An 11,217-nucleotide genomic window follows, 5' to 3' on the forward strand; every position below is an offset into this window, starting at 1 on the left:
GGGCTCGGCCGATTGGTTTTAAGCTAGAAAGGTGCAGGAGGCGCAGCCGAGACCAGTTTAGGGTTTGGGGAGAAAGGCTGCGGCTCGGTGGTTCCTGGCTGCATGGGGGTTGGGGCCTGGCTGGGTTAGGTCCGCCCGGACGTGGGCTACGTCCGGGCGGCGGCGCCCCGGCCAGGGGCGGCCGGAGCCGGCCGGCAGCAGGCCAAGAAGGCCTGCTGCTCTCTCGCCGAGGATAAGGGAGAAGGGGGCGATCGGGTTCTAGGGTTTTGGTGGTTTTCGGGTCGGGTCTTGGGTCCGGGTCGGGTCTAAAATAATATGGGTTAAGTTAAGTGGGTCCGGGTCTGGGTTATTTTAATTGGGCTCGGGTATTTTTATTTTTAAGTTTTAAGTTAATTAGGAGTTAAATGGACTAATTAAATTCCCAAAAATTTAATTAGTACCATTTAATTTATTTGGGTTACTTTAAATTATTTTGGGTTATTTTATTTATTTTTGGGCTTTTAATAATTTTTATTTAAATTTTTAAGTTGGCCAGAAATTTTTATGGGCTTGGGAGCCCATGAAAGTTATTGGGCCTGTTAATGGGCTTTTGGGCCCATTGGGCCAGGGACAGTGTTATTGGGCCTAAATTAGTCTTATTGGGCTTTGGTTGATTTATGGGCCAAGTCTTAAGTTAATGGGCTTGAGTGTAGGGCCAGCAGTCCAGAACCATCCATGAGAAAATTGCATGTGTCCTGATTATATATTTAATTATTTTTTTATGCATTTAATTTATTTTAATATTTATATGTTAGTAAGAAAATTAAATTAAATATATATGAAGGACACACCATTTATTTAAGTACATGCATTCATGAAATCAATTTTTATGCTATGATTTAATTTCTATGGTTGAGCAAATAAAATATTTTAGGTGGAAATTGAAGTAGTGTGGCCATTTATGTATGGGCAGTTTCTGCCATTTATGTATGGGTAGTTTTCTGCCATTTATGTATGGGTGGTTCGCCACCAGCCTCGTACGATGGTTTCTTAGACTGATCAGTCGCACTATGGGTCACACTTACGGATAGGACCATTCGATGTTAAGAAAATAAATGCTCAACAACTCAAGTATGTATGTTATGTATTATGTTATTTATGTTTATTTAAATAAGTTATGGTAAGTAATTTTTAAGCATGCTCATTCATGTATATGTATGTATTAGTATTAAATTGTTTTAAATTATTTTGAACCCTTGTTAGTATGCATGTTGGGCCTCTAGGCTCACTACACTGATATGGTGCAGGTGAGTACGTAGAGGAGCAGGTTACTCCTACCGGTGGTGAGGACGTATGAGCAGCGCTGCAGTAGCCCCGTGACCGTGACAGCTTCTGAGTCACCATACATGTTGTTTTATGATACATTTTAATATTTTTATTGGTTGAGGTTTATTGGAATATTTTATTAAATATTTTTAGTGCATGCACACATTTTATTATTTTATTTATGCAGTATATTTTTAATTCTAGGTTTGACTCAGATGTTTAATTATTTTAAGGATTTCATTTTTCTTAAGTATTTAATTATTTATTTATTTAGTCATGAATTGATTTTAAGTATTTTATACAGTGCATATATGTATGGGCATATATGTACATATTTCTTTTAGTAGTATATATTAAAAAAAAAAAAAAAAAAAAATTCCGCATATTTATTTATTATAGAGTTAGGGTCCTTTCACTTCTTGGAGATTGTTCGGTCGATGGAGGTGCTGAAGAAAAAGGGAGATGTCGGCTAAGGCTTTGGGACGTGAGGTTAGGGATATTAGGTTTAGGTTTTTAGGTTAAATAGAATTTAATTAGGATAATAACTTAATTAGAATTATATTATACCATAAAACACTTATTTAAAAATCCCTAATAATAAAAATAATCTGATGGGAAAGTTAAATCCCGAAATATTAGAGTAGGGAATTTTTAAAAATACTAAAAAGTCAATATTTTGGCTAATTTTTGAATAAAAAGGACTCCTAAAATTATATAAAATTAAATACTTAAAATTTTGAGATAATAAAACTCAAAATAATATTTTTGGTTTCTAAAAAGGTTCATAAAATAATTTGGGTGAAAAGTCGTCATCTCGTCCGTCCACGGTCCCGTTCACGCGATCAAATAATTAAAATACTAAAAATCATAAAAATTACTAATTATGGGTTAAATGCTTAAGAATAAATTAAATCTTGCACAATTAATTCACATAATTATTTAACCCATAAATCATAAATTTAAATAATTAAATATCCTAATTATGCAGGCGGATTTACGTAATTAAAATACCGGGTGTTACATTTCTCCCCCCCTTAAATTGAATTTCGTCCTCGAAATTAAAGTACTTACCCGAACAACTCCGGGTAGCGAGTCCTCATATCTGCCTCGGTCTCCCAAGTAGCTTCCTCCTCCGAGTGATTCAGCCATTGGACTCTGACCATCGGTATGACCCGCGTCCTAAGCCTCCGCTCCTCTCTAGCCAAGATCCGCACTGGTCTCTCCTCGTACACAAGATCTGGTGGCAACTGTAAGGGCTCAAAATCCAACACATGCGACGGGTTGGAGACATATCTCCGAAGCATGGATACATGGAAAACGTTGTGCACTGCCGCTAGCCCTGGAGGTAGAGCTAAACGATAGGCCAACGTGCCAACTCGCTCCAAGATCTCGAATGGCCCTATATACCTCGGATTGAGCTTGCCTCTCCGTCCAAAACGCACTACTCCCTTCATAGGTGACACCTTCAGAAATACGTGATCACCTACAGCAAACTCCAAATCTCGTCGTCTGGCATCTGCATAACTCTTCTGCCGACTCTGAGCAGTCCTCATCCTATCTCGAATCTGAGTCACTATGTCAGCCGTCTGCTGCACAATCTCAGGACCCAACAAAATCCGCTCACCAACCTCATCCCAATGCACAGGAGATCTGCATCTCCTCCCATAAAGTGCTGCATAAGGAGCCATACCTATAGACGACTGAAAGCTGTTGTTATAGGTAAACTCCACTAATGGCAGTCTAGTCTCCCAAGATCCTCGAAAATCGATGACACAAGCTCTCAGAAGGTCCTCGAGAACCTGGATCACTCTCTCAGACTGACCATCTGTCTGGGGATGAAATGCTGTACTGAACAAAAGCCTAGTCCCCAAAGCTGTGTGCAGACTCTTCCAAAACGCTGAGGTGAATCTCGGGTCTCTGTCTGACACAATAGACACTGGTATGCCATGCAGTCTAACAATCTCTCTGATGTAAAGCTCTGCATACTGTGTCAAAGTATAAGTAGTCCTCACCGGCAAGAAATGAGCTGACTTGGTGAGTCTATCCACAATCACCCAAATCGCCGTGCAACCTCTGGCACTCCTCGGTAAGCCAACCACAAAGTCCATCGTAATATTCTCCCATTTCCATTCCGGAATAGGAAGAGGTCTAAGAAGTCCCGCTGGACGCTGATGCTCTGCCTTGACTTGCTGACAAGTCAACCACTCTGACACCACTTTCCCGATGTCACTCTTCATCCCGGGCCACCAATATAATAGCTGCAAGTCTTTGTACATCTTCGTACTTTCGGGGTGAATGGAGTACGGAGATGCGTGAGCCTCTGCTAAAATCTCAGCTCTCAACTGATCGACGTTCGGTACCCACATCCTACCACGGTACTGAACGATACCATCCACCACTGTATACAAGAGATTACCTCTAGCCTCATATCTCTGTCTCCATCGCTGTAACTCCTCATCAGTAGACTGTCCCTATCTAATCCGATCTCGCAGAACTGGCTGCACCGTCAACACCGACAAGCTCGGTGCATGGCCACTCGGATAACACTCCAAACCAAAACTCTGAATCTCGCTCTGTAGTGGTAACTGTACAGTCAAACATGATACCACTGACGACTTCCGACTCAAAGCATCGGCTACTACATTAGCTTTACCCGGATGGTAGCTAATGTCACAATTATAGTCCTTCACCAACTCCAACCATCTGCGCTGTCTCATGTTCAACTCCTTCTGTGTGAAGAAATACTTGAGACTCTTGTGGTCTGTGAAAATCTTGCACTTCTCGCCATACAGATAGTGCCTCCAGATTTTCAAAGCGAAAACCACTGCTGCTAACTCCAAGTCATGCGTCGGATAATTCTGCTCGTGAATCTTCAGCTGCCTCGACGCATACGCAATAACCTTACCACACTGCATAAGCACTGCGCCTAAACCCAGTTTAGACGCATCGGTGTACACCACTAACTCCTCGTGTGGTACTGTCATCGCTAACACTGGTGCAGTAGTGAGTGCTTTCTTCAGCTGATCGAAGCTCCTCTGACAGTCTGAACTCCAGATAAACTTCGCATTCTTCTTGGTCAAGAAAGTCAAGGGTACTGCAATAGAGGAAAAACCCTTGATAAACTTCCTATAATATCCTGCCAAACCCAAGAAACTGCGAATCTCTGAAGCATTCTTCGGAATACCCCAATTCTGCACTGCCTCAACCTTAGACTGATCAACTGCAATCCCATCTCTCGAAATAATGTGGCCAAGAAATGCCACCTGCTCAAGCCAAAACTCGCACTTGCTGAACTTGGCATACAACCGGTGCTCCCTCAAAGTCTGCAAGGCTGTCTGAAGATGCTGTCTATGCTCCTCGATGCTCCTAGAATAGATCAAGATATCATCAATAAAGACTATGATGAACTGATCTAAATACGGCTGAAAGACTCGGTTCATGAGATCCATGAAAACCGCTGGAGCATTGGTCATCCCAAATGGCATCACTAAGAACTCGTAATGCCCATATCGTGTCCTGAAAGCAGTCTTGGACACATCTGCATCTCTAACACGCAACTGATGATAACCAGATCGCAGGTCGATCTTGGAGAACACCGAAGCTCCCTGCAACTGGTCAAATAAATCCTCTATCCTCGGCAGTGGATACTTGTTCTTCACTGTGACTCTGTTAAGCTCTTGGTAATCGATGCACAGTCTCATACTGCCATCCTTCTTCTTCACAAATAACACCGGAGCTCCCCAAGGAGAAAAGCTAGGTCGAACCAAGCCTTTCTCTAACAACTCCTGAATCTGCTCCTTCAACTCTTTCATCTCGGTAGGAGCAAGCCTGTACGGTGCCTTAGAAATAGGCACGGTGTCTGGCAATAAGTCGATGCTGAACTCCACCTCTCTCACTGGTGGAATTCCGGCAACATCCTCCGGAAAGACATCCAAAAAGTCACGAACCACCTCTATCTCTGATAATGATCTGCTAGATGGCTCTGTAGTCGTGACAATACTCGCTAGAAACCCCTGACAACCCCGTCTCAACAACTTCCTCGCCTGAATATGAGATATCACCTGAGGAATATCACTGCTCTGAGATGCATGAAAAGTGAACGGGTCGCCTACTGTAGGTCTCACTGACACTGATCTCCGACGAAAATCAATCGAAGCTCCATTGACTGTCAACCAGTCCATGCCCAAAATCAAATCGAATCCACTCAAAGGCAAAACTACTACATCTGCTCGAGTGGAGTGTCCCTGTAGCTCCAACTCTAGTCCTCGAATAACCTTCGAGGTAGAAATAATCTGCCCTGACGGCATAGTAACATCATACCCACTGTCACTACTCTCAGGTGTGATGTCTACCCGCCTGATAAACTCCAGGGAGATAAACGAATGCGTAGCCCCTGAATCTAGCAACGCAAACGTGGAGTTGCCTCCAACTAGAATTCTCCCTGCACGCAGAAAATTTCCAACAGTTTCATACCACTACTAAATTTTCCCAACGAGTCACTACTATTTCTTAATTCTAATCACAAGTAAAACATGCTTCCTATTCTAACATGCAATTAAATAACCCAAATAACAATAATTCCAAATTAAAGACTAAATTTTTTACCCAAAGGAAAGTTATTAAAATGCTAGGGATAAGATATACCGGTGATCAAGGAGGTGTCTGGATCTACCTCCTCGGCCTGCATCACAAACACCCTACCAGCGATGTTCTTCTTCCTCGGGCAGTTAGCTATCTGATGCCCTGGCTCCCTACAGTGGAAGCACACTCCTGCTCCCAAAAGACAAGGTCCCGAATGCATCTTCTGACACTTCGGGCAAGTAGGATAAGCTATGGCATTAGGGGCCCCGCCCCTCTGCTGCTGCTGCGGCCTCTGCTGCTGTGGCCTCTGCTGCTGATTCGGGCCCTTAGCCGGCCCTGTATACTGCTTCTTCGCAGGAGGCTGCGAAGATGGTTGCTGGTATGCAGCCTGAAACTGCCTCTTCCCCTGCTGCTCCCTCTGGATCTCTCTCCGACCCTCCTCGGAACGCAAGGCTCTACTCACTGCAGACTCGTATGTAAAGACGTCTGCCATACGCACATCATGCCTGATCTCAGCCTTCAGGCCCTCCACAAACTGTCGCATCTTCTCCTGCGGACTGTCAGCAATCATGGGCACAAAGTGACAGCCCCTCTCAAACTGGCTCACATACTCCACAACAGACCTGTCCCCCTGACGGAGACTCATGAACTCACGGATCATGCGGCTGCGCACATCCTCGGTAAAGTACTTGGCGTAGAAGATACGCCGAAACTCCGTCCACGTCAGTGTAGGCAAGTGAACTCCCCTAGCTGCCCTCCCACCATAGGGCTGCATCTCCTCTCATCATGTAAGTCGCACAGTTCACTCTGTCGGTGTCTGTGATCCCCATGTAATCAAAGATGGACTCAAGTGAGCGAATCCATCCCTCAGCCACCAAAGGATCGGTGGTCCCAACAAACTCCTTGGGTCCCTTCTTCTGGAACCTCTCAGCCACGTCCTCCTCATGGGATAGTCTGGGACGTGCAGCCTGCTGCTCCAACAGAGCAGTAATCCCCGCCATCATCGTAGCACTGGCCTGCTCCAATGCTGTCATAGGGTTCTGCGGAGGTGGCGGTGGAGGTGGAGGTGGAGGTCCCCCACGTCTGTTCACTGGTCTGGGAGGCATTCTGCACCACCACATATTTATTTACGTAAATCGCCATGCATAACTAAGTGTTTAAAATTAATGCTAACTTAAATTCTAGCAATTAAATCATGCTATAAACATTTAAAACTTACAGACCGGTAGCGTGGATTTCTGAGCTCGCATAGCAGTGAGGACCCCTCCGAGGACCGTGCTTTGATACCAACTGAAACGATCCTAACTCTATAATTAATAAATAAATATGCGGAAATTTTTTTTTTTATTACTTGCTAAATAAAATATGTACATATATGCCCATACATATATGCACAGAATAAAAATATTTAAAATAAATAAATAAATAAATAAACAATTAAATACTTAAATAAAAATGCATTCTTTAAAATAGAATAAATATCTGAGTCAAACATTTAATTAAAAATATGCTGCATAAATAAATGAATAAAAAGTTTGCATGCACTGAAAATATTAAATAAATATTCTAGACCCTCAACCACTGAAATAAATAAAATGTATCATGCCGGCATAAATAAAACATGCATGTGACTCAGACGTCTATCACGGTCACGGGGCCACTGCATGTCTGCTCATACATCCTCGCCTCCGGTGGGTACAATGTCATCCTCAACGTACTCACCTGCACCATACCAGGGTAGTGAGCCTAGAGGCCCAACATGCTAACATAACAAGGGTTTAAAATAGTTTAAATCAATTTAATACTAATACATACATATACATGAATGAGCATGCTTAAAATTCATAACATAACTTACTTAAATAAACATAAATAACATAATACATAACATTATTGAGCAATTCATTTTCTAACATAGCATGGTTGTATCCGTAGTGTAACCTTAAATCATACATTAAATACTGATCAGCGTGGAAACCTACGTACGTGGCCGGTGACGAATCACCTCTTAAATTGGCAGTAAACTGCCCTTCAATCATATGGGGACGAATCCCCCTTAAATTGTCACACTACTTCAACTTCCAACATAAAATATTTTTATTGCTCAACTTAAACATTAAATCATGCATAAAATATTATTTTATGAATGCATGTAATTGAATAAAATGTGTGTCCTTCATATATATTTAATTTAATTTCTTATTAACATATAAATATTAAAATAACTTAAATGCATAAAAATAATTAAATATATATTCAGGACACATGCAAATTTCTCATGGATGGTCCTGGACTGCTGGCCCTAACTCTCAAGCCCATTAACTTAAATCTGGCCCATTAACGTACTTAAGCCCATTATCTCAAACTTTAAGCCCAAATAATTATTCTAAGCCCAATTAAATTATTAAGCCCATTAAAATACACTAAGCCCAATAACAACTTAAACTGGCCCAATGGGCCCAAAAACCCAAAGACTGGCCCAATAACTTTTATGGGCTCAAAAGCCCATAAAATTAATGGACTAACTTAATTAAAATTTTAAAAGTCCAAATAAAATTATTTGGGAGTCCAAATAATTTTATTTCAATTTAATTGGCCCAAAAACCCATTAATTCATAAAATGTTTTAAAAATAAAAAGACTCGAGCCCGGCCCACCAAACCCGGACCCGGACTCACTTAACCCGACCCACTAACCTACTGACCCAACCCGGACCCAAGACCCGACCCGGACCACCCTAAAACCCTAGCCCGAACTACCCCCTTCCCAAAACTGTTCTGCCGAGGCGGCAGCAACCAGAAAACACGGCGGCCGCCCCGCTCCGGCCACCCACCGACCGGAGGGCCACCCCTAGGACCTAGCTCACATCCAGGCCTTTCCAACAAGCCAAGAACCAGCCCAAACCGTTGACTATGGAGTGAGAACGAAGCTCTGCCACCCAGCCCTTCTGCACTGTCGCGCAGACCCGAGCAGCTGCGGGAAAACCGTTCGTTCTCGAAGCTCCGACCATGAAAGACCATGAAACCTCTTGCAAAAACTTAGAAAACTTAAAGGGGGTTCTAACCCAACCGACCTTACCCTAAACCGTGGTCTGAGGAAGGAGAACGAAGCTCCCTTCCTTGACACCCTAAACCTGCGCGAACAGCACAGATTTTGTGCCGCCATGCCCAGCCTCTTCCTAGTCATCTCCAGCCCTTAGCCCTGGTTTAGGCCGACCTTAGGGACCCTCACACACCCATGAAGACCCCTGCCAGCAGCCATGAACAACCCTTGCCAAAAAAAAAAACGTGAGATGATGCCAACCAATGAAAAAAAAACTTGAGGTGCTCAACAAACTCAAGCCATTTTTCTGAAAAGTTCTTAAGGATCTTGATGCATACACAACATGCACATATAACACTGATATGGTGAAATAAAGGTGAAATAAAACATGCCTTTCACCGTAGAAATCAATTTAGCACGCACGTAGGACGTTTCCGGGACGACGGGCGACGAGAAACCTTAAAACTTTGAAGAGGATCGGCTATGGAGTCTTCTTGGAGATTGTTCGGTCGATGGAGGTGCTGAAGAAAAAGGGAGATGTCGGCTAAGGCTTTGGGACGTGAGGTTAGGGATATTAGGTTTAGGTTTTTAGGTTAAATAGAATTTAATTAGGATAATAACTTAATTAGAATTATATTATACCATAAAACACTTATTTAAAAATCCCTAATAATAAAAATAATCTGATGGGAAAGTTAAATCCCGAAATATTAGAGTAGGGAATTTTTAAAAATACTAAAAAGTCAATATTTTGGCTAATTTTTGAATAAAAAGGACTCCTAAAATTATATAAAATTAAATACTTAAAGTTTTGAGATAATAAAACTCAAAATAATATTTTTGGGTTCTAAAAAGGTTCATAAAATAATTTGGGTGAAAAGTCGTCATCTCGTCCGTCCACGGTCCCGTCCACGCGATCAAATAATTAAAATACTAAAAATCATAAAAATTACTAATTATGGGTTAAATGCTTAAGAATAAATTAAATCTTGCACAATTAATTCACATAATTATTTAACCCATAAATCATAAATTTAAATAATTAAATATCCTAATTATGCAGGCGGATTTACGTAATTAAAATACCGGGTGTTACATTTCTCCCCCCCTTAAATTGAATTTCGTCCTCGAAATTAAAGTACTTACCCGAACAACTCCGGGTAGCGAGTCCTCATATCTGCCTCGGTCTCCCAAGTAGCTTCCTCCTCCGAGTGATTCAGCCACTGGACTCTGACCATCGGTATGACCCGCGTCCTAAGCCTCCGCTCCTCTCTAGCCAAGATCCGCACTGGTCTCTCCTCGTACACAAGATCTGGTGGCAACTGTAAGGGCTCGAAATCCAACACATGCGATGGGTTGGAGACATATCTCCGAAGCATGGATACATGGAAAACGTTGTGCACTGCCGCTAGCCCTGGAGGTAGAGCTAAACGATAGGCCAACGTGCCAACTCGCTCCAAGATCTCGAATGGCCCTATATACCTCGGATTGAGCTTGCCTCTCCGTCCAAAACGCACTACTCCCTTCATAGGTGACACCTTCAGAAATACGTGATCACCTACAGCAAACTCCAAATCTCGTCGTCTGGCATCTGCATAACTCTTTTGCCGACTCTGAGCAGTCCTCATCCTATCTCGAATCTGAGTCACTATGTCAGCCGTCTGCTGCACAATCTCAGGACCCAACAAAATCCGCTCACCAACCTCATCCCAATGCACAGGAGATCTGCATCTCCTCCCATAAAGTGCTGCATAAGGAGCCATACCTATAGACGACTGAAAGCTGTTGTTATAGGTAAACTCCACTAATGGCAGTCTAGTCTCCCAAGATCCTCGAAAATCGATGACACAAGCTCTCAGAAGGTCCTCGAGAACCTGGATCACTCTCTCAGACTGACCATCTGTCTGGGGATGAAATGCTGTACTGAACAAAAGCCTAGTCCCCAAAGCTGTGTGCAGACTCTTCCAAAACGCTGAGGTGAATCTCGGGTCTCTGTCTGACACAATAGACACTGGTATGCCATGCAGTCTAACAATCTCTCTGATGTAAAGCTCTGCATACTGTGTCAAAGTATAAGTAGTCCTCACCGGCAAGAAATGAGCTGACTTGGTGAGTCTATCCACAATCACCCAAATCGCCGTGCAACCTCTGGCACTCCTCGGTAAGCCAACCACAAAGTCCATCGTAATATTCTCCCATTTCCATTCCGGAATAGGAAGAGGTCTAAGAAGTCCCGCTGGACGCTGATGCTCTGCCTTGACTTGCTGACAAGTCAACCACTCTGACACCA

The sequence above is a fragment of the Henckelia pumila genome, chromosome 4 (genome assembly GCF_033568475.1).
Source record: "Henckelia pumila isolate YLH828 chromosome 4, ASM3356847v2, whole genome shotgun sequence".
Lineage (NCBI taxonomy): Eukaryota > Viridiplantae > Streptophyta > Magnoliopsida > Lamiales > Gesneriaceae > Henckelia > Henckelia pumila.